This window comes from Patella vulgata, chromosome 6, assembly GCF_932274485.2.
Source record: "Patella vulgata chromosome 6, xgPatVulg1.2, whole genome shotgun sequence".
In the NCBI taxonomy this organism is placed as follows: Eukaryota; Metazoa; Mollusca; class Gastropoda; family Patellidae; genus Patella; species Patella vulgata.
The window spans coordinates 56,492,948-56,518,763 of NC_065884.2; the positions used below are offsets into that span (position 1 = coordinate 56,492,948).

A 25,816-nucleotide genomic window follows, 5' to 3' on the forward strand; every position below is an offset into this window, starting at 1 on the left:
TACCTATTAAAATCTATTTGAAAAGTAAAATATTGTCCATTTTTATACTGCTATTTACTGTAAAAATACACATAGGGTCTATCACAACTTGAAGAAAATCAATGGATGTGATTGTCAAAAATCAAGAATGCCAAGACTTGTATTTTTAATCATCAACTAGTTCTATACACTTGATTACCAATCAAGTGTATAGAACTAGTTGATGATTAAAAATACAAATATGTATGTTACTTACATTTTACCTGATTATCAAGCTCTGTGAGAAAAAGTTTCCATAATATGAATAGCCATTTCCAACTGTCTTGATCTTTCTGATGTAGTTAACTGAGAAAAAAAACATACTATGTTTTAGTTGACTTAAATCGATTCAATATTTAAATAGACGAAAGTTTTAATTTAATTAAATTGTATTGTAATGTGTTGGTTTGCTTTGTCACAGATGAGACAAAATGAAAAAAATGAAATGAAATGGGGTTTGGCGTCCTACTGTTCAGCTTCGACTGGGCTAATGAGGTTGGGCATATGCCATACAGTGTGCCACGAGAGAAATTTTGCCGGGTACCGTGACCCTAAGGCCTACTCTTGTATCAAATTCTAACTGCCAGGGGCTCTTTTACATGCACGACTAGACAGCTGTCCTTGTAAGGCCCCCCGTACTGCATCGTCTTACTGCAAACCCGCGACCTTAAAATATGCAAACCAGTGTCTAACCCACTTGGTCACCATGGGTCCCCACAGATGAGATAGTCATATCTACATGTATCTGGACATAAGTAAGATTCTGTCTGTGCACATAGATTGAACAAAAAAACGTGGTCCCGTGTACACATTGGTGTGCATGTAAAAGATCCCCTGGCAGTTAGAATTTGATACAAGAGAAGGCCTTAAGGTCACGGTACCCGGCAAAATTTCTCTCGTAGCACACTGTATGGCATATGCCCAACTTCATTAGCCCAATCCTCCGTACTGCAATGTCTTACTGCAAACCCGCGACCTTAAAATATGCGAGCCAGTGTCTAACCCACTTGGCCACCGTGGTCCCCCACAGATGAGACAGTCATATCTACATGTATCTGGACATAAGTAAGATTCTGTTTGTGTACATACATGTACGTGTACAAATTTACTATACTAAACTGAATTTTAAATTTCAAAACAATGAAATGAAATGGAGGTTTATGTCACATCAGCTCCAACCGGGATATATTGTGCCAAACACATTATGGTGAGATTCTAAAATACCATAACAACAATATTTTCTATTAGAATTGAACACTCACCCTCCAAAAACACCTATGAGAAAGCATAGGTGCTCAAATCACCATTTCTTCAGCTCTTTCTTTTTCCATATTTGGGTTTTTTGACTTATTTTATTATATGATCTTTGATTTGCTATGGCATCTAATATGGAAACTGAAAAATATGAATATGTGACATGTAATAAACTGTTTAAGATACCTTACCATATACAAACTGTGTGATATCTAAAACCATTTGAATCCCGAAGATCTTACCCAAGCCTTGAAAATCTGTTTTAATAACCCTTGATTGTCATGTGACTGGACTGTCACAGTAATTAGAAGAGAGTCATGTGGCTTAGTGTGTAAGGCACTGGCTTGGTACCCGGGAGGTTGCGGGTTCGCTCCTAGTGTTGACCGAGAAAGCTCATTTGAATTTTTCAGCATGGATTCCATGCCTAGTCGTCATGGTGGCTAAGTGGGTAAGACGCTGGCTCGCTAGCCTGGAGGTCGGGTGTTCGATCCCTGCATTGGCCGAGAAAGTTCACCCAGATTTCCCGGCGTGGTTCCCCCTTGTCAGTGATGCAGGACGGAGGGCCTGACAAGGACAGCTGTCTAGTCATTCGGATGAAATAAAAAAAACGAGGTCCCGTGTACACGTTGGCGTGCACGTAAAAGATCCCTTGACAGTTGGAATTCGATACACCGCAGTGCCGCTGTCCGGGCAAAATTTCCCTCATAGCACACTGTGTGGTGTATGCCTGTCTTCATTAGCCCAGTTCGGAGCAAAACAGTAGGACGTTAAACCCCATTTCATTTCATTTCTAGTCGTTTCAATGGAACACAAAACCTGAGGTCCCATTGGCGTGCATTTAAGCCGATAGTATGGTAGTTGGAATTTGTTGGCTGTAGCACCCGTGTCACAGTTCGACTGCTAGTTTGCGATACCCACTCGATATGAATGAGTGGTGATTGGCTAATGAATTCTAAAATCAGACGAATGCTTCGGCGAAGCGGACACACCACTCAAATACAATTCGGCCAAATATATCAAACATGTTTGATTCGGGCGTATGTCAGTGGATAAACTAGGTGAAGTTTAGCGCCAATTGATTCAGCCAAATCCTTTGGCTAGTTTATCCAGCACTGACGATTTAAGTTTGTACTTTCTTTATATGCAAATATCACATTTGAAAGAGGCTGTGAGCCTTCTTTCTTTATATGCAATTATCTTATTTGAAATAGGCCATTATTATGTGATTCCCCACTTCAATGTGACTAGGAATAGGGTCGCCTGTCCAGCCTTGTGGGTTTTCTCCGGGTCCTCCGGTTTCCTCCCTTTCCTAAATACCCCTAGGGTGTATTCGAAACAGTGTTCCGGTGCAGAGAACGTTCACGAACACATTCCCGTTCTCAAATCCCACACTACTTCATAGCTGGTGTGAGGGAGAACAAACATGGTCGACGTATCGATAACTGCTGAGAAAACAGCATCATGGGTGCATTTATTAATTTAAAAGTTTAATACCGTTCGAAAATTAGATGTAGTGTGTGGCCAGTATAACATCAAGTAAGTTAGGTTGCCAGGCAACGAAACATATGCCCACAGCAGTTTAATCGTTTGCGCAGTCAACAGGAATTGTCGCATATTCATTCTTTTGTAGGTAATGTGGGCATTTACAAGAAAATTTCATACAAGATTATAATTTTCGTCGTTTGTGGGTTTACAAAGGTCGACGCATCGATAACTGCTGAGAAAACAGCATCATGGGTGCATTTATTAATTTAGAAATTTAATACCGTTCGAAAATTGGATGTAGTATGTGGCCAGTATAACATGAAGTAAGTTAGGTTGCCAGGCAACGAAACATATGCCCACAGCAGTTTAATCGTTTGCGCAGTCAACAGGGATTGTCGCATATTCATTCTTTTGTAGGTAATTTGGGCATTTACAAGAAAATTTCATACAAGATTATAATTTTTGTCGTTTGTGGGTTTACAAAGGTTCTACAAACTGAAACAAGGGCCTTAATTGTTGAAATTTGACAGATTTTTTGGTTTTGTGTTTTACTAATTTAAATAATGCATACAATTTTCATACAAATCGGATGATAATTTTGTTGTTCGTGCGTTCACAAGGTTCGAAAAAGTGAAACAAGGGCCACAACTCTAGACATAAATCGCAGAAATTTAATAGACGTCTTCGTTTCACTAATTTAAAAGATTCAAATGAATTTCACAAAGTGAAACAAGGGCCATAACTCCAGAAGAAACTAACAGAAATTATTGAAATTAAATAGGATTCATCTCATTAAAATAAACAACATATCAATTTTAAAATAATCAGTTCTGTAGACGATGGACAAACCTACGGACGAGAGCGTATCAAAAGGTGATGTAATCGTCATCCAAAGAATTGAAAAGGAGTAAAACGGTGCCATAATTTATCAAAATTATGCTTAATAGCGAAGTAAATACTAAACAAGTTATCGTAACAGATTGTATGAATTTAATTCATCTTGTTACCATGGATACCGTTCTCTCATGTTCGAGACTCATGAAAGTGTTTTCATGTTCTTCAGCCGTTCTCGAACCTGCGCAAACACTGTTTCTAATACACTTCTACGGTACGCGCAAGCAAATCATTCAAATAAAATTGAACAATATTAGCCTCGAAATTACCTAGCGCCAGTAAGTATAAAGGATCTATCCGACAAACACTAACAACAACTCTAGGTTGATTACATGTCATTTGGGACTCACATCATTTGGGACTCGCGTCATTTGGGACTCAAAAAAATATGACCACGACATTTGGGACTCCGGTATACGTCGTTTGGGTCTCGGGTTAACGACGTTTGGGACTCGGGATAATTTATTAGAAATAGGCCAATTCAAACAAAACACGAAAGAAAATATTTATAAACATGAAACATTAGTTGCACTTACGGTTCTTTGATAATCATCGTTTCTCATAAAAGTTTTATATTTATTTAAAACGAATAATATGCTGATGAATTTATTTGAAAATGACCTACACAAAAAACAAAATAAATATTTACACGACATGCAATCTTTTTTTACAAGCCCCTAGAAATTGTTAACGATAATCCGCGAGCTGCACGTTGAAATGCTTGTCGTAGATGGCAATACCAATTGATAAATTAGTGCGTACAAGGCAAAGTTTTTTGTGGAAAATATAAGAAATGGCAACGATCAAAGCAGGATAATTAAAGCTGATTAACTGATAATCCCAATGTTATTACAGTATGTTCAAAGAAACCTAACGGTTCTTTGGTGGATGAGGAAAAATGTGAGTTGTCAATCATCGAGAATGGCGGCCGTGTGTTATACCGTTTCACGAAAAAACATTAGCAGTGGTCTGTCAATCAAGCTCGTTTACTATTTATAACGCAAATTTTTCGTTTCGGTTAAAACAAAATATACGTCCATTTTAATTGGCCGAAGGATGTGTGACTAATAGAAATATGGCGGGCGGACAAACTGACCAAACAGTATATTTCGAGGTATTTGAGGTAAGCTAATTTAATATTATATCATAACTGCATGTGCATACTTGTGTTTCTGTGTGATTAAATATTCAAAAAATCATTCTTAGGATACAGCCTCGACACCAGTCAGCCCTGAATTGCAATGTTTGTTTTGTGTTCTGGGCGCCATTTTGAAAAAAACTGACATGACCTATATAATACAATCCAGCAATAGTGCAGTCAATTTCCTTTAAAAGGGAATCCGAATTTGTTAATTTTCTGCAATATCACTTCGGTGGTAGCGGACGTTAAATAAAGCTATTTCACGTACAAAGACCTACAATAAAATCCAGGTGAATTGGGAAAAATATTAATGTATTTTCTTATTGAAGAGTAGCTATTTCAATATGTAAATGCCCAGTCATCTTAGACAAATAATAATTCAAACTTCAAATCAGTTGTATTTATTCAAATCATACTATGAATAATTGTATTTTTCCACTTGCATAATAATAAAAACTTGACTTTTATTATTTTATTTCTTCAGGCCAAGAACATGGAAAATTGGTAATTGCCTTGTATCACTGCTAACTATAAGGCACAGGGAGCCTTGGGCAGAAATGATAATAATATGGTTCTCAGATATGTTACTGTGTACAGACTGAACAAAAAATATATATACACTTGCTATTACATGTACATTATATCATTGGCAATAATAAGATCCAATTTTAGTTTTTAGTTACACACTGTTAACCACCAATAGATGAAAATAAATCATAAAATGTATTCAGCTCCACGTAAGACCTAAATAAATAGATACAGTTGGTTTAACTTGAATAGAAGTTTTAATTATCTATGCTGCATATATGCATATATCACCTTGCAGCTGAATCACATTAAATATCTTTTTAGTTGATGTTCAAATCGTCTTACGTATTTGTCAACATCAATGTGACCTTGTTCTATGTCACATTAGCCTATTCACGTTACCACGAATTTACTCACCACACCCTCGCATAGTTATGTATTTATTGTTTCACTTGACTAAAGAAACATTTTGTAGGAATGTATGCTTTTATAGATTGGACACTTGTTTGCAATATCATTGTCGGTGGAAACTGGCACTATACCTAAAGAATGACTGAACAAATAGCGGAGACGGGGTTTCAGCCGGCTGATTTAAATTATTTCTTTAAATACAGTAAAGCTTGAAATATGTCAGTTTTCCCTCTTTATAATGTTTTGTAAATAAGTTTTTATTGTAGTTTCCGTGGCGTATTCCCAATAAGCGTTAGAAACAAAGATATACACCCTTAATCCCGGTGCCGATAAATGTTGGGTTGTGTGGAACATGCTAACAAATCTCAGGTACGATATATGTTTGATTCTGGTTGAGAACAGCATGAGAGCAACATGATTGTTTTCATTGGAGATGAGACGCAAATATTCAAAGGGGTCAGACAAACTCTAAACCAACCGCGTTCCCTTCACTGAGTCCCTTCAAAGGAGGCCCTGTCTGTCTACCTGTGGAATAACATGCATTTGTATCTGTTAAATTTGTGTGGTAGACAGATTGATATTATTTATATAACGTCTTACCCCAAACAAATTGCAAAAGAAACCATGAAGTTTCTGAGAGCGATATTTCGTAATTAGTGTGCTTTAATGGTGGGAGAATAAATAATTAAATTTTTCAAACAGAAACTGGTCATATATAAAATAGCATTTTCTGACAAGACCAGCGATAATCTCGTAAGATATGACTTTTACTATGTCTATTAAATGGTTTTCGACGTCTCTTCAAGGTCACCGTCTTGCGCCAAAGTCGTGAAACGCACCGTCGGGGGATTTGTTGGGGCCTGTCTCCCCCAGAAAAATTTCTAGAAATTTCAAGTCGGTCTTGCCTGGCCGTGGTCAGTGGTCGATTTTAATGTAGACATCTGAACTCCAATCAACAAATCAATCAACCAGGCTGTTGTCGTTGCATTCACATGACACCAGACGTGTCACCGATGAAACAAATATGCCTGAAACAAATGTCGCTGTTAGTGCGACCCATTTGTGACAATTTCAAGGTCCCAAATAATAGTCCTTTTTTACTATTAATAGTAATTCAATCAGTAAGTGCTATTTACCTTATAATAGTCGTCTTGGCTTTTACCCGACATTACACAAAACACCAATGGTAACTGTCGGGTGGTCTCTCCAGTCATAATGAAGGCGTGTATGGAAAACAGCTGAGACCATGGCTTGTTCACCACCCGAAAAGTTGCATCCATATACCAAGTTTTTGCGCGTGCGAGTAGTTGCATCTGTCTATCAGTACAAAAAATGTGATGGCACCTTTCCCCAACTTTTACTCTTTTTTGATAAAATCCCGGTGCACTATGATCGATGAAATCTTCGTCAAGCTAAAACAAAATATAAATAAAAAAGTACATTTAAGTACATGTTAATAAATAAATAAAATTGTACATTTAATTACATGTTAATAAATTCTTATATACATGGGTATTTAATTGCATGAGTACTTACGCTTATATATTTATTATTATAGAGTTAACTAGGTTAACTAGAGTTAATTATGCAGAATTAATATAACACAACATACACAGATGGCAATAGAATGAGAAAGTGTTCAGAAAAAGGGCGGAAGAAGACTACCTGTCCTACTTGATTCTAGGACATATATATAGCATGGACCTACTTGATTCGACCAATTTAATACAAGGAAATGAATGGCATAGTTTGTGTCAAGTGAATTTAGTGAACTTTAAACCCCATTTACTCGCCCTCTCTGTACAGAGATAAATACTTTTCGTGTTACATACAATAACAATTATTGGCCATTATTAAAAGAATATATTAAAAGGAAATGAAATTCTGTTACCTGTTTTTCTTTGTGTAGTACATGCTAACATCAATGACTGGAAAAAAAAATAACGAAACTGTAGAGAAACTAGTGAATCATTGAAAGTCTAATATTAGGCCTACACATTGATGACATTGATATAAAAAAAAGGCTGATTTGTTTGTTGTTGTTTTTTTCTTTTACAGAAATAAGATTACATTTCAACTAAACAACTAACACAAAAGTTAGTATCTAGCTATAGTCCATGTCTGGATATACATTTCTCCTTTTGCCCGAACGTCTATAAAAATCAAAGATGGCGGCCAATAATTGCAACCGGGTATTACTATAAAATCAAGACAGATTCTTACCTGCTGGTCCTAGTCGGGGGTTTCTTGCAATTATAAATATTTGAACAACGGTGTAGCGCCGATTAGCTAATAATAATTAAGCACGATTTCAGAAAAATTAAGACAGATTCATTAGATTGCTGAATTAGCGGAACACTTTTAGAACACATCAAAAAAAAATTTTCTTTGTGGCGCCATTATATAAATAGACTTCCGGTGCAGTCAGTGGCAGTAGTTCTAAATCTGACTGTTTTAACCGAACGAATTATTATATACATAGAAGCAATATATACATGCTAAATTAAATACACGGTTTTATTTTTTGTAAAAATTTACAAACCTGCGGTCTGGTATTCTATGTGACCATTATAATTTTTTTTAAAATATCACGGCTAAAGCACCCTGTTGATGCTAACTTCACTACATCTATCTAACTGAATGTCGCTGATATAATATCAAAGGAAGAATTTGTCGCAATGACTAAAGTATACCCACATAACAATATGATGTTAATTTTACGTTACATTTAGATCATAAGGTCTGTCATTGAGTCAAGTGGTTTGTTTCCACACCCAACTTGAACATGGGTTTTCTCTGGGTCCTCCTACTACTAAAGATTCCTGGTGCGGATGAATTATTCAACTTGAATTGAATCACTTAGTCCCAAAGGACAGTTTATGTCTATTGGATGTTTTACCCCATTGCTCTCTATCTACCCATAACCAGTCAGAATTCTAAATGTATTGCACAGAAAAGTTAAAAATCTAGCAGAATAATATGACAAAATATACTACAAGTATGTATACATATACTTTATTTAAAAGACAAAAATATAATGTTATAAAATACAAATTACACATTTAAATATTAACAGTTTTTATCCACAGCTGTTTGAGAAATGAAGACGGGCATATGCCACACAGTGTGCAGAGCTATGGCGTACTCTTATATAAAATTCCAACTGCCAAGGGATCTTCCACACACACACACTTGAGTTTACACTGTACCTTGTTTTTTTGGTCCCTTCCGTATGACTAGTCAGCCATCCATGTCAGGTCCTCTGTCCGGCATCACTGACAAGGGAAAATGTTCAAGAAAAAGGTCTACATTAGCGCTATGAAAGTGTTGATATGCATATAAGAAAGAAAAAACTGGGATATTGACCAAATTGGGCCAAAACCTATAGCCTCTATCTTATTTGCTCAAGGTATTGATGGAATAGGAGTTAACTTTGGAATGAGTGAAATGAAATGGGGTTTAATGTCCTATTCCGACAGGGCTAATGACATGGAAATATGCTATACAGTGTCCTATTATGGAATTTTATCCAGACAGCGGCGCTAAAGCCTACTCTTATATCGAATTCAAACTGCCAAGGGATCTTTCACGTGCACACCAATGTGTGCACAGGACCTCGGTCATTCGTACCATCCAAACGACTAGACAGCTGTCCCCCCTTGTCAGGCCCTCTGTCCTGCACCTCTGACAAGGGGAGGAAACCAAGTCTGGAAATCACGAAGAACTTTCTCGGCCGACACTGGAATGGAATGTTGTGGAATGCTGAATATTGATAGGTTTCGTCCTCTCATGATTCCAGTGTGTAACACAAATTTGAAAAAGATCAATTAAGAATAAACACAGCATCTATTGCATTTGAAAAAGGGAGAACTAACCAAGGAAGGCAAAGTCCTGAAAAGCTGTATATTGATAATGCTTGTCCTCTCACAATCGGAATGATTCACATTTCACACCCAGTGTACGGACAAACAGGGCCAAAATTGATATGTGGGTGTATAAACAAAGATATATACTACACCAATATTACATGTGTTGCAGAATTGGTTTAACACATTTCAAATATAATTGTAACACGGATATTTGCAATGGTTGATCCATGACAAAAGATTTGAAATATTTTGAAGAGACGCAAATGGTTACGCCATACAGTGTGCTATAAGGGAAATTTTGCCCGGGCAGCAACGCTATGGCCTACTCTTGTATCGAATTCCAACTGCCAGGGGATCTTTTATGTGCATGCCAATGTGTACACTGGACCTTGGGGTTTTTTTTGTCCCATCCAAACGACTAGACAGCTGTCCTCGTCAGGCCCTCCATCCTGCATCACTGACAATGGAAAACCACACCTGAAAATCAGGATGAACTTTCTCGGCCAATGCAGGGATCGAACACCCGACCTCAAGGCTAGCGAGTCAACGTCTTACCCACTTAGCCACATGATCCCCCCTTGGCCTATGTACATGTAGAGATGAATTTTTAGCTACCTTTATATATATATTTCTATTTTTAAAACCCGCGACAAGTATATTTATATCAAGGATGTAACCCTCTATCAGTTAACCCGTCACGGATTGGTTGCATTGGTGAACCGGTTCAAAATATTCGTTTCATATCATACCTGACCTTCAAATCCAGGAATTGTAGCCACAACGGGGATCACGTTGGTTAAGTCGGTAAGACACTGGCTATCTAGTCTGGAGGTCGGGTGTTCGATCCCTGCATTGGCCGAGAAAGTTATTCCAGATTTTCCGGCATGGTTCTCCCTTGTCAGTGATGCAGGACAGAGGGCTAGACAAGACAGCTGTCTAGTCATTAAAATAGGACAAAAAAATGAGGTCCCATGTACACATTGGCGTGCACGTACAAGAGCCCTTGAAGTTAGAATTCGATATAAGAGAAGGCCGTAGTGCCACTGTCCGGGCAAAATTTCCCACATAGCACACTGTATGGCGTATGCCCATCTTCATTAGCCCAGTTCAGAGCAAAACAGTAGGACGTTAAACTTTCATTTCACTAGCCACAGCTCTGTTTTTCTTTCACCAAAGGGGGGGGGGGTGGATGGCTGAATGGTTAGCGTGCGCGCGCTGTATCATAAAGTCTGTCATTGAGTCGACTGGCGTGGTTTCGAATCCCCGGTTGTACGTGGCAAGGAGTAGGGTCGCCTGTCCAACTTCATGGGTTTTCTCCGGGTCCTCCGGTTTCCTCCCACTCCTAAAGACCCCTACGCGCAAGCGAATTATGTAAATAAAAAATTAAACCATATGTTAGTCCCGAAATGACCTAGTTTGTGTCAAGTGGACGGTAAACCCCATTTCTCTCTCTCTCTCTTTCACCAAAGGGGGGGATCAAGTGGCTAAGTGGGTAAGACGCTGGCTCGCTAGCCTGGAGATCGGGTGTTCGATCCCTGTAAGTTCATCCTGATTTTCCGGCGTGGTTTCCCTTGTCAGTGATGCAGGACGGAGGGACTGACAAGGACAGCTGTCTAGTCGTTATGGGACGAAAAACTGAGGTCCCGTGTAGACATTGGCGTGCACGTAAAAGATCCCTTGGCAGTTGGAATTCGATATAAGAGTAGGCCGTAGCCCAGGCAAAATTTCCCTCATAGCACACTGTATGGCATATGCTCGTCTTCATTAGCCCAGGTTAGGAGCAGAACAGTAGGACGTTAAACCCCATTTCATTTCATTTCATTTCTTTCACCAAAGACCACATAAATACTTCATTTAGCACTTGTCATTTGAAACAGTTATAGCCTATGTCTTGTCTGGAAGAGGGGGCATCATCACATTACCATACAGGGTATAAGTCGATGTTGAGTATAAGTCAAATTGCCAAATTTTACATTTTTCCGACCTACATCCATAATTAAGTAGAGGCGGTATATAAGACTAATGTTTTTCAACTCCACGAGTTTCGGGACTGTTATCCTAGTCTAATACCGTGCCGGTGTACGCCGAAGAAAAGTTGGGCCATATAAATAATGAGGGTCTGGGACAGTTGTCAATAACACTTGCATTTATAAACAAACATGAATCGTGATGACGAATTAGGATTCAATAAAAAAAAAACATAGATATGGCCCATGAAGAGAGAAATTTTACAATAAAAAAAAATTAAGAGTGTTGGATATTGAACTGACAATGCAATCAAATGGACTTTCGGAAATGGCATTCTTATATAAATTTCATGGGCGTCAACATCTTGTTTTAGGACTAGTTACCTTCCTTAGACTTTGTTTATGATAATGTAAAAGACCGGATAATCTAGCCTATGACCGATTATTCTCAAATGTTGACAACGCAACCACACTAATATTCGTAGAATATAGAATATTTTTTTCTAGATGATAGAGACTAATAATATGCCAACATTGAAATGTGTGCATAAATATGGTATATACTTAACTACACCAATATTATACCTATGTCATAGAATTTGTTACACACATTACAAATATAATCTTAATAGAGATCTTTGCTATGGTTGATCTATCAGTAAAAATTGGAAGATTTGTAAGGAACGCAAAAGGTTATTGTTTACTGGCTGCAGCAGGGAGCAATAACAGGAACACAGATGATTTTCAACTCACTGATACAACTCAGTTTAAACTTTAAGCCAAAGAGCTGTTATATAATACTGTGACAGGATATCTGCTCTAAACTAACTAGTCATCAAAGATTTGACTGTCAAAAGTTCAGACAGAAAGTATTTTAGGCCTACAATGCTTGTAAAGCTTTGGCCTACATTCTGATGATATTTGTGCTACCATAGATACATATATATTTATATCATTACATTATGTGACAAGTAGTAGTGTTTGGCAAGTAGTAGTGTTGTCTAACTATCATTATAAAGCCCATATAAATCTTTTTAGAACTTCTTTGTCATTACTGCCACCAAGGGTGCTCAAATATACATGTAGGATCTGTAAAAAAAAAAAATAAATAAAAAGCAACTTTATACTCCCAAAAAAAACGTAATTGGGTTAAACGGCCTACTGTTCAGCTCCAACTGGGCTGACAGCCAACCTACTGTGGATCTGTAATGAAATGGGGTTCAACATCATACTGTTCTGCTCAAACTGGGCTAAAGAAGTTGGACAAATGCTTGAAAGTGTGCTGTGATGGAAATTTTGACTGGACCGTGTGTACAAAAGAGCTTGGTTTTTTGTCCTATCCGAACAACTGTACATTAGCCCTTACCAGCCCCTCTGTCTTGCACCAGTTAAAAGAGGAACCATGCCAGAAAATCCTGATGAACTTTCTTGGCCACCACAAGAAAAAATAAGCAGGGGAGTAGGACTGAAACCTTTATGTACAAGTATGTACGGGCAAACTTGTTATTTAATGTTATAGGCCTATGTATATAATTAGAGTCTTGATTATCCATTTTTCAATTAAATTAAATCATTAACATTAACCGCCAGTGTTTGAATCTGTGAACATCTCGAGTACCCGATGACATTGAGACTTGATTATAGACTTAGCAAGTTAATACATTAAAATGTCTTATCAAAAAATTTAACATTTACAGTCTCAAGAAATACCTACTTAACCTACGTACAATATATAGATTTAGCTCTTGCATTATGCATTATTAAATTTGCAAAAATATCAGTACAATAACAACAAAAAAACCAAACCTGAAACACCCATAAAAATGTTTAGAAAATACTACATGATCTTATATTATAATTAGCACAGCCTGAATTTTAACAGTCTACATCATTAATAAATTCGTTATGTGTTTGATAATTTTTGGATCCAGATTTTTTAAAAACAATTTTGGAACCAGTATTACTTTCGATAACTTAAAGCAATGTTGATTTTGTTTATGAATAGTATGGTTTACGGACAATGTAACTGCATCGTGTTAAAAACAAATACTGACTGTCTGATATACAAAGTTGCGTGCAAACTTTTTCCACGGCCAGATTATTTTTTTTATCAACATTAGATCTATCGGTATACTGTCAACGGAAGTTCGCATAAAAAGTGCACTTACCTTCAACTTTACTTTGCTGAATCCAAAATCGTGTGTGTATGTGTGGAATAGCTTTATTTAACTTTAAATCACGGCATCATTTCTTCTTTGGGAAAAATAATAACCTATGCCGCCATTTTAAATCCCAGAATTCCGTACGTTCCGGTCAAACGAACAAACAAAAAATATTTAATAAATAATTGAAGAAATTTAGATAAATAACAACAATAACCGTAACCTATAAAAAAAATATTGTAATGTGAATAGAAATAATATGATATAAACCGATTTAAACACAATCATCAACCGTGAACAGATCGTGACCTTGACCTTGCCCGAGACGATAAAAATATATTTGTACATCTATATAGTTCTGAAAATGGCGGCTGTTCGTTTGAAAGGCCTGTAATATTTCTGATAATGAATCTATTCATATAATTTGTTTGTATACGCTCTACCATATTTTATATGAGGTTACATAATTATGTTATATTAAAAGAATAATCAAATCGGGGAATTTTAATTTTCAGAGATAGGTCTTTTATCGAGAGACGATAAATATATGGACTTATATAGCTAGAGTAGATCTCTATGTTAATTGACTGGGTCATTATTATCTATTTTTCAGATTCATAACTTAAAAAAATGGAACTAGTCTTGGTCCAACCTTTATTTTTATATGGTTTTACAACTTATATAATTAAGTGTTGAACTTTTAAATTCGAAATAAAAAAACGGCACCAATCGACTCATGACCTATTTTATATATTGTATATGTAGACAGCCGCCATTTTAAATGACATTAACAACACACATTGATTTAAGCTATGAGTGAGCTAATGAAGACAGGCATACACTATATACAGTGTACTATGACGGAAACTTTGCACGGATAGCGGCACTATATGGCCTACTCTGATATTGAATTACAACTGTCGGAGTGTCTTTTACGTGCATGCCAATATGTACATGAGGACTTGATTTTTCGTATGACCCGAACAACTATACCTTATCCCTTGCCAGATCCTCCGCCCTGCCACAGTCCATAGAAAATTTCCGTCATAGCACTCTGCATTGCGTATGACTATCTTCAATAGTCCGACTGGTGCAGAAAAGTATGAAAATGAATTTTAAATGGGGTTTGAACATCCTACTATTTTATTCCAAGTGGGCTAATGAAGAAGGGCATATGCTATAATGGTTAAAATGTTGTGATTTCGGGTTAAAATGCCGTGATGTTGGGTTATCGCCTTACGAAGGGTGATATCAGTCACCATATCTACTGGGTTTCTTTAATACTCATATTTATAGTATTTTATAGAGTCAGACTAGTGGACTAGTGAATGCACGGATTAGTGCACCCATGGACTAGTGAACCCGCAGACTAGTAATTGGTAATGATGGAAAAGTGTGTAAAGACCTCTTTTACAGGTTGGTGTGCACTTAGAACTATTGGTAATGACTATATGCGGAAATGCTGCTCTCCAGGCAAAATGTCTTTCCTAGCACATCTTCATTAGTAAGTGCGGTAATGCTGCTGTCCAGGCAAAATTTCTGTCATAGCACATCTTCATTACTAATTTTGATAAAGCCACGGTGGCTAAGTGCGTAAGATGCTGGCTCGATAATCCGGAGGGCACGTGTTCGATCCCTGCATTGGTGGAGAAAGTTCATCAGGATTTTCCGACATGGTTTCCCCTTGTCAGAGGTGCAGGAACAAGGACAGTAGTCTAGTCACTCAGATGGGACAAAAAACCGAGGTACCATGTATACATTGGCTTGCACGAAAAGATCCCTTGGCAGTTGGATTCGATATTAGTAGGCCATAGTGCCGCTGCTGGGGCAAAATTTCCCTCATAGCACATTGTATGGTATGTACCTGTCTTCATTAGCCCAGTCGGAGCAGAACAGTAGGACAATAAACCGATTTCATCAGGACAAACCTACATGAGGAAAAACCTACATTTCACAAACTTAGTAATTAGTAACGGGGGGGGGGGTGGATGGCTGAATGGTTAGCGTGCGGGCGCTGTATCATAAAGTCTATCATTGAGTTGACTGTCGTGGTTTCGAATCCCCGGTTGTACGTGACAAGGAATAGGGTCGCTTGTCCAACCTCCGGTTTTCTCCCACTGCTAAAGACCCCTACGCGCAAGCGAATTATGTAAATAAAAATTAAACTATATGTTAGTCCCGAAATGACCTAGTTTGTGTCGAGTAGACGTTAAACCCCATTTCTCTCTCTCTCTCTAGTAATTAGTAACACACTGGCTAGCAAATGAGGGGTTCAATTTCCGTGTTGGTCGAGAAAAATGAAATGAAATCGGGTTTAACGTCCTACTGTTCTGCTCCTAAACTGAGCTAATGAAGACGAGCATACGCCATACAGTATGGCCTACTCTTATATCAAGTTCCAACTACCAAGGGATCTTTCATGTGCACTCCTGTGTGTACACGTGACCTCAGTTTTTCATCCCTGACTAGACAGCTGTTCTTGTCCGGCCCTCCGTCCTGTATCACTGACAAGGGGAAAACACGCAGGAAAATCTGGATGAACTTTCTCAGCCAATGCAGGGATCGAACACCCGACCTCCAGGCTAGCGAGTCAGCGTCTTACTCACTTAGCCAACGTGATCCCCATGTTGGTCGAGAAAGTTCCCTTTGTTAGTAGTGGTGTAGGACAGAGGACCTCAAAAAACAGTGTCTAGTCCATCGCGTGGGTGTGCACGTAAAAGAACCCTTGACATTTGGAATTTGAAATGAGAGTAGATCATTCATTCATTCGTTTTCTCTTTGTGTGTCACCTACAGTTCGCAACTATTAAAGGAGCTAGATCTCTATTCTTGGGCACTTAGAAATGAAATGAAATGAAATGAAATGGAGTTTAACGTCCTACTTTTCTGCTCCTAACCTGGGCTAATGAAGACAGGCATACGCCATACAGTGTGCTATGAGGGAAATTTTGCCCGGACAGCGGCACTAAGGCCTACTCTTATATCGAATTCCAACTGCCAAGGGATCTTTTACGTGCACGCCAATGTGTACACGGGACCTCGGTTTTTCGTCCCATCCGAACGACTAGACAGCTTTCCTTGTCAGCCCCTCCGTCCTGCATCACTGACAAGGGAGAACCACGCTGGAAAATCTGGATGAACTTTCTCGGCCAATGCAGGGATCGAACACCCGACCTCCAGGCTAGCGAGCTAGCGTCTTACCCACTTAGCCACGTGATCCCCCACTTAGAAATGGATACAAAATGTAATGAAATGAAATGGGGTTTAACGTCCAACTGTTCTGCTCCGAACTGGGCTAATGAAGATGGCCATACACCATACAGTGTGTTATGAGGGGAATTTTGCCCCGACAGTGGCACTACGGCCTACTCTTATATCGAATTCCAACTGTCAAGGGATCTTTTACATGCATGCCAATGTGTACACGGGACCTCGTTTTTTTTATCCCATCTGAACAACTAGACAGCTGTCCTTGTCAGGCTCTCCGTCCTGCATCACTGACAAGGGGAAAAAACGCCGGAAATCTGGATGAACTTTCTCGGCCAATGCAGGGATCGAACACCGGCCTCCAGGCTAGCGAGCCAGGGTCTTACCCATTTTTGTCCCATTTTAATGACTAGACAGCTGTCTTGTCAGGCCCTTAATTGTTAGTATCATGACATTAAACTGACATTTGTTTTACGTTTTACAACTAATATCAGGTTTATGTTAGAAAACTAACGTTACATTTATGTTAGAAAACTAAAGTTAGATTTATGTTATAAAATTAACATTAGATTTACGTTAGAAAACTAACCCTAAATTAACGGTTAAAATTATGACATAAAACTAACATTACATTAACGTTAGAAAACTAACATTATTATAACGTTAGAAAACTAACGTTAGATTTACGTCAGAAAACTAACGTTAGATTTACGTCAGAAAACTAACGTTAGATTTACGTCAGAAAACTAACGTTAGATTTACGTCAGAAAACTAACCATAAACTAACGGTTAGAAACCTGATGTAAAATTTACGTTAGATTAACGTTAGAATTATAACCAATAATACATATATAATTATTATGTCTGAATTCCGACTATATATCAATTGTTAGAATGTGCACACACTTGTAATGTTATTTAATCAAGAAGTATTCAAAGGGAAAAAAATTGGTTAGTAATCCGCCATAAAGTTTACGTTACATTTACGTCATTTTCTGACGTAAAAGTAACCATAACCATTATGACGTAAAAGTAACGTAAATTTAACCAAAGAATTTTACCATTATTGGACGCTAACCAAAATCTAACCAAAATGACGTAAACTTTACGTAAATCTAACCATCAATGTTAACTGGGTAGATACTTCTTCTTAGTTAGTTGTATTTTACGTCCGCTTCCACCGAAGTGATATCGCAGACAAAAAGTATAGATAACTTGGAGAACCATTATATCAATAAGTCGATTATGAGATACACGTGGATGATCAATTAAATTTGATTGGTTACTTTTCAGTTAACCAATACTGTTCAATTTCGATTACATCAACCAATTACATTATTAAGAGTTTTACTCATTTTTTTTGTTCATTGTACATTGAATCAATTTTCGAAAACACCAGGGTGCTGAAAATCACATGTACACTATATATTCATTTGATCTATCAGTTTATTGGGTCAATAAAAAAAGACAGACATTTTAACTTTACAGACAACTTAACATCAATTAACATTCAAGTCTGTCTGGCAATTGTCTGATTAATTGGTACTCACACCCTTCCAGTGAAGAACAGCATGTGATTTTCGAGATGTGAATTAAGCCCTTTATTACTTTTCTTAAAACTTGACGACTCCCGAATTCAGACTTTGTATGGAGTTTTTTTTTTAAAAAGAAAACAAATCTTGGAAGGTACACATTACTTATGTTAATGATATGAAAAAAACACAAGATTTTATAAATCGACACAAGTTTGTGTTAATGCAATGCAAAACAACACATAACTTGTGTAGATTAGTTTTAACACAAGTACTTGTGCTCAATAGGTTGTCAACTCACTATTATACGATCATAGGTGTCATCCTCACACGTAAAACTCATTTACACCGGAAATAATAACACAATTACCACCTAATTACCTCCCTTGTTTTCTATTCTCCGCCATGGAGTAGTTATCTTCAAACGTTGGAATTTGAAGATGAAAATGATATTTTTTCCAATTTCTCAACTGTCAATAGTGAATTATAGGATTAATAGGATTATTCTTTAACAAGGTAGGACTGTTTATAGATACCATCTATTTTAAGGCTTTATTTTAATAAATTTTAAAAATATAACTTAAAAATATGAAATTGCAACTTTAAGCAACAGTCATACTTCTTAGCATGTTTGAAAAAGGTACACTTGTTTTTTGACATCAGCAGGAGGGTTTAAGATCAGTGTAACATCTATATCGATCAAAATCAAAATGCGAACATGACCAACTGTGTAGCCAATGTATAAATATGTATATACAAAATGTTGTTGGTTAAACATGCATTGTATAAGAGCTAAATGTGCCTATTGCAGGTCTTTCTTTGGGCCTTAAATGTTATATAATGTTAGGCATTTATTAACTAGACCATAATCAACTCTCATTCACTCGAGATTGTAACTAGATTAGAACGGTCCGCCATTTAAAAATTTAATTTAAAGATGGGAAGACGGGGCTAAGTCTCGAATATACCAGTGCCCTGGTTACCACAATGCTCACGCCTTGTCAAAACTACATACAGTGATAGGTTGACCCATGCACCTACAAAAATACAGTCACCCGCTGATAGTTCGAGACTACCACTGAAGCGTGCACATTCGCCGTGTCGAGGCCAACTTTCTGACAGTATGATACTATAAATAGCCATGGCACGTGCAATTCTCTACAAATCTATCAACTATTACAGCCGTAAAAAAATTATTGTTGACGATTTTGAATAGCAGTAAAATTAAGCTTCTTGGTTATTACAGCAGATTTAGAAATTACGTTCGTTTCATTTTATAAATCGCTTTATCATTAACTGTACCGTTAAGAGCGGCATCTTTTGGTTTAGTACAAATAATATCTCTGAAACACTCGGGTTAGACAGGAACATGATACTAGCAGAAGTTTCTTTTTACTTTTACAAGGTTCTGAAAACAATTGTTGAGCTAGCTAACGTGCTCATTTCTAAATTCAATTTCTTGTTCTAGCTTTCTGTTATGTTTCGTAAAAAAGTAGTCTTGATTATACCGACCTGTCAATCAGCCCTGGAATGGTCGAAACAAGGGCACGTAACCTATCTTTTACTCAAAAGTGTCTGGATGTTATGGACAACACATGGAACCAGTTTTCAGTCTATTATTTATAGATGATTAATGGTCATAGGTTATTAAGTACAACATGATCGTTTATTTAGTGACTATAATTGTGTGAAACTGATTTGAGGCTTGGCATATATATAAATATTGTGGCGAAATTGTCGAGATATATGGAGATATTTATTTATGGTGGGTCACCCTAGACTGAGTATAGAGTAATTTGCATGAAATTTTCATTTTACATTATCTATGTATTGTTTAATGGTCGAGAGCGAGACATTAAGTAATATATTGTAACAACAAGAGGACCGTCAGGTCCGAGTGTTTTTACAGTATATTATGCAATGTCTCAGCTCGAGACCATTAAACATCTTAAAATACAGACACTCCGCACGTGCGTTTACAGTGAAATACGTCACTCGAGTCTAATATTTGACAAGGTACGATTAGCAAGTTGCCCGTACGATTATTTGAAATAATGGTACGCCAACGTCAAAGGGTGACGTCACATCTGTATTTTAATTTGAGCTATTATAGCAAGAATGGTGAGCTCTTTATCTAAATCTTACATATTGTATCTTTAAGTATTCATTGTGTTGTTTTGTTTCTTACTAACTTATTTCTTTTACATATTCTTGTATCTAGGAGAGAGGTCATATAGGCTGTGCCTGTTCCTCAATCCCTTTCAATTTCTGAATAAAATATTGTTTTAAAAAAATATTATTTATACAAAAAATGGTCCCGTGATGCAGACTCTATCAATATTAAGGGGGGGGGGGGGGGAACCTGAAATGCCCGAAAAACTTCGGGTTACAGACGGTGGTGCCGGTCGTCTGCGAGAAGCCAAGGTGACTTATCGGAATCCCAAATAATCCCAAACAAGCAAACAAATGACCTGAATTCCAACCATCCAATTAGTGGTTTAATAGATTTCGGCACTTTATTTTGCCAACTAGATAAAATAATATTTTTGTTTTCACTTTTCCCGTCTGCCCGAAAAATCAGATTGCCCGAAATTTAGGGGGCAGCCCCCCTCCACCTACGTACGCCTATAGTGATCCAAACTAGACGCAGCGATCCATCTACGTCATACTTCGAGTCGAGATTATGATCACTGCCCTAGTTGACAAAAACGCCTCAGATCTGTGAAATTATCTTTCATGGGCGCCGCCATATTGAATAATTAGAGGACTATTTTGTGATGCGGCTTTGATTAGTGTGACATCTTTCATACACACAGCAGCTAAATAAACATATCTAACTTCATTCAATATGACAATAGAAGAGAAATAAATACTTCCAAAAATTACTAAAAGCATACTCAGTGTTTTCGACTAAAATCGTCGATGTAGGAATTAAAATGTCGGTTAATTAGCTTAGGGCCTGTTCTCAGGCGGAGCTAGCTGTAGATAGGCAGCCTAAGTTTGGGATGATAGTGATCCTGCAGTTCATGTATGAGAAAATTGAGAAAACATATTCCATGAGGAAAAATCATTTTTTCGTTATTTTTTTAAAAAGAAATTTGAGCGCACACTGCACCCCTTCCACTTTAGAGGCAAGTGCTTTATTGCCCAAAGGGATCCTGACTACCTGGATTAAATCCTCGTTTTCGATATGCTAAGTTCAGTACCTTGTAGTGAATTCTTCGAAGGGGTACGTAGAAAATTGTTGAGCTAATTATGATCATCTACCCTCCTACTATCAATATCAAAATTAAAATCTTTTGCAATGCATGTAACAAAAAAGCGGTAGAGAGAATTGAATATCGTGGTAAAATTGACATTATGTGTGATTTTCTAATGTATTAAACGTTCGAACGGGGATCAAAAAGCCATCTGCCAAGAGAATTTTCAGGGGGTCAGAAAATTGTCGAGCTAAACGTGATCATCTACCCCCCTACTATCAATATCAAAAAATATAATTTTTGGAACATGGAACACGTGTAAAAGAGAGCGATAGAGAGAGTTAATATTTCATATATGTGTTTTGCAAAGCGCCTTCGAATGCTGGTGTCAGCAGTAACGAGCGTTATACCACAGCCCAATCTAGGTTTCCCGTAGAACCTAAATCAAACTTAAATTTTATAAACTTAATATCATGGTTAAAATGACTGTCAGTTTCATGCTTGTATTTTAGTGACGGAAAAATTAACAGAAAAATGTAATTTTTCAATGTTTTTGTGCCTTCTAGTGAACTACGAGTTATTGTAAGCATACCTTACAAATAAAATTGAAATTTATATCATTCTATACGATAGACTTATTGTGCACGCAAAACATAAATTTATAGAAACGTCGCAAAAAATCCAAACAAAAAAAATTTGATCTTAGTAAATCATCTCAAAACTGGCCTAATTTATTATGTAAAGACGGATTTTTTTAAATTTATTATATTATATGAAGAGCCCTGCGAAGAGCGATCTAAGTCACTTTTTCAACGAACCCCAGTTAATGGAGCCATCTGGTAGCAAATTTTATAAGGTTTCTGTGGAACAATCATTTCAGGTAAAAACGATCGGAGTCACATCGAACCAAGTCCGTTCTGAAATGGCCTCCCGGACAATACAAGTCCATCGTACCCTTTATTTGACCTTAATTTGGCTGAAAAGTGGAAGTGAGTTGCTGTACTGGTAATTATGATTCGTATTAAACTTCATTTTGAAGTTGAACCTAAACCCACTCGTTGTTCTGTTCGCGTCAAGCATTCTCGTTCACAAGTCTGTTTTGCCTTTTATGCGAAAAGACAAAAATGTGACATATATCACCGTTACACCATTATTATAGTTGAATTCGAATTTCGTGAAAATTGGGCCGAAATTGGCAGACAAAATGGCCGCACCCTGTACGTAAGTAGTGTTAAAGTATGTAATATCAAGGTTGTGGACCATCTAGAGCTCACAATTTTGATAAAACTTAAAACACGTGTTTATGTCTCAAAGATCTCAGTTCCTGTCGATATTCGCGCATAACGGGTCGTAACTTCCTGAATTGTGGCCCCGATTGTACGAAAAAATCGCGATTTTAGCTTGTTGACCCTCTAGAGATCACAATTTTTATCCGATTTTAAAAATATCATCGTTACACCCTGATGATGATTAGGTCATGGTTGTGTACCATCTAGAGGTCACACTTTTTTAAACCGATTTTCGGCATTCGCACATTTCAGACCATATCTTCTTGGATTATGGCCCCTGATTGTTCGAAAAATGGCAGGTTATCTTTTGGGATTATCTCTTCTTGCTATAATATATAATGATACCTATAGCATTGGGTCATTTCCATGACAAGTGGACCAAGTTTCGAAAGTTGGGAACATGACACCCTCCATATATATTATAGTATATGGCCGTAAAATAACAAATCCGAAATTTTTCGGAGATATGTCCATTTGAAATTAGAGTGCTGAAACGGACAATAAATTCAGCAAATTTTTTCAGGTTTTCTGGTACTTTCAACTCACAATTCTAATAGGAGTGAAGCTATCTATCTTTGTAATCTACAACTTTTGGTGCAGATTACGAATTAAGCTTCATACTCAATGTGCGATTCCTACTTCGAGTCGATGGGGTATATACCGTTCAAAATATTCAGCCTCGAAATCCACCGCACACTGAAAAAGTTCAAAAATTACCCATAATTTTCTCCTTCAATGTGGGCAGGGAGTTAAATTCTGAAACTGGTTGAAAATAAGACTTCATATACACCACTATAACATACATTAAACTACACCTTATGTATTTGATGGCTTACATATTTAATGACCACTTGAAATCTGTGCGTTGATGGAGTTTTAATGGCTATTATTAAAATTGTTGACTTCTGATTGATTTTACCCGCTTAATAACTTCAAACCAATGAGGTTGGTTTTGTTCCCTGGAAAGCCCTTGATATTGAATAAAAATCACATAAAGCGCGAATGGTTCGTGACGTGCGCGAATTATGCGTCAACAGAGCATTCCATGATCTCGTGAACAACTTGTGACAACACCGTAACGACCACATGAACACGGGGGATCACGGTGGCTAAGTGGGTAAAACGCTGGCTCGCTAGCCTGGAGGTAGGGTGTTCGATCCCTGCATTGGCCGAGAAAGTTCATCCAGATCTTCCGGCGTGGTTCCCCCTTGTCAATGATGCAGGACGGAGGGCGTGCACGTAAAAGATCCCTTGATAGTTGGAATTTGATATAAGAGTAGGCCGTAGTGCCGCTGTCCGGGAAAAATTTCTCTCATAGCACATTGTATGCCCGTCTTCATTAGTCCAGTTCGGAGCAAAACAGTAGGACGTTAAACCCCATTTCATTTCATTTCATTTCCACATGAACACTTCGTGACACACTCGAATGGACTGATCATCTTGAAACTTTACATACTTATTCCTTATATCCTAAGGATGATTCCTGTTGTTTTTGGTGCATGCCCGACCCCCCAGGGGTAGAGCCACGACCATTTTTTGTATTTGTTTGTTTGTCGTCTACAGGCCGCATTTCTTAACGTATCATCTTGAAACTTTGCATACTTACTCCTTATGCCCTAAGGAACATCTCTATTGTTTGTGGTACATACCTATTCCTTATACCATAAGGGTGATCCCTATTGTTTTTGGTGAATGCCTGACCCCCAGGGACAGAGCCACACAAATGTTTTCTTTGTGTGTCTGTGTATTGCCAACAAGTCACAATTCTTAATGGATCATCTTGGAACTTGGCATATATATTCCTTATAGCCTAAGGACAGCAGCTATTGATTTTGGTGCATGTCCTAGCCCCCAGGGGTAGAGTCACGTCCAAGTTTTGTGTTTATCGTATACAGGCCGCAATTCTGAATGGATCAGCTTGGAACTTGGCATATGTATTCTTTATAGCCTAAGGGTGGCAACTATTATTTTGGTGCATGTCCCGACCCCCAGAGACAGAGCCCGATTTATGCGTTTAGCGCCCGAAGGCCACAATTCTGAATGGATTAACTTGGAACTTGGTATACTTATTCCTTTTACCCTAAGGACGGCAACTATACATTTTGGTGCATGCCCCCCACCCCCACCTTTTGGGCGGTGCCACACCCAATTTTTGTTAATATCGTGTCTGTAAATGATATATAGGCTGCAATTATTAACAGATTTTGATCCAATTCAGAATGATCCATCATTGGGTGGTACCTATTTATATTGTTCCAAATCGAACCCCAGTGACAGAGCCACGCCCTATTTTTGTATTTATCATCTACAATCTGCAATTCTGAATGGATCATCTTGGAACTTTGCACATTTTTCCTTATACTGTAAAGACAGCAACTATTATTTTGGTGCATGCCCCGACCCCCTGGGCGGTGTCACACACATTTCTTTGTTAATATTTAGTCTCTAAATTTGGTAAAATAAACCCAACGCCTGGCCTTCTTTGCCTTTTGTCATATTATAGTCATTGCAGCTATTTCATATTTCATTCTCTTCATTTTAAAAAGTACCATATCAATAAAAGCATGAATGTGGACGTATATAGCAGCGTTAGCAATGCTCTAATTGCACGGCTATAAAAGTAATTTTTATCCACATAAAACAATTTTTTATTTATGTCTTTTTCATCAAATGCTCTGATCAGGTTTCTCATTTTCATGTTTTCCACGAATTAACTGAATTTTGTTTTTTACAATATTGAGGTAGTTTGTGGTGGCATTTGGTAATATTTAGTTAGTATTTGGTGGTTTGATAATATTGGATAAATCGTCTCGCCTTGTCCTTGTTCTATGATATGTCTGTGTAAAAGGCACATGAGCTC

General features: G+C 37.5%; 1 long non-coding RNA gene across 1 annotated transcript in view; it reads right to left on the minus strand.

The window, feature by feature from the left end:
• Positions 1 to 242: 242 nt before the first annotated feature.
• The window catches only part of LOC126825217 (uncharacterized), a 151,601-nt gene continuing 126,027 nt past the window's right edge, over positions 243 to 25,816 (minus strand). The window contains exons 5-6 of the long non-coding RNA XR_008788449.1: positions 1,281 to 1,413; positions 243 to 324 (exon numbers count right to left, since the gene is read on the minus strand). This is a non-coding gene — a long non-coding RNA (uncharacterized LOC126825217). The remainder of the gene's footprint in view (positions 325 to 1,280; positions 1,414 to 25,816) is intronic.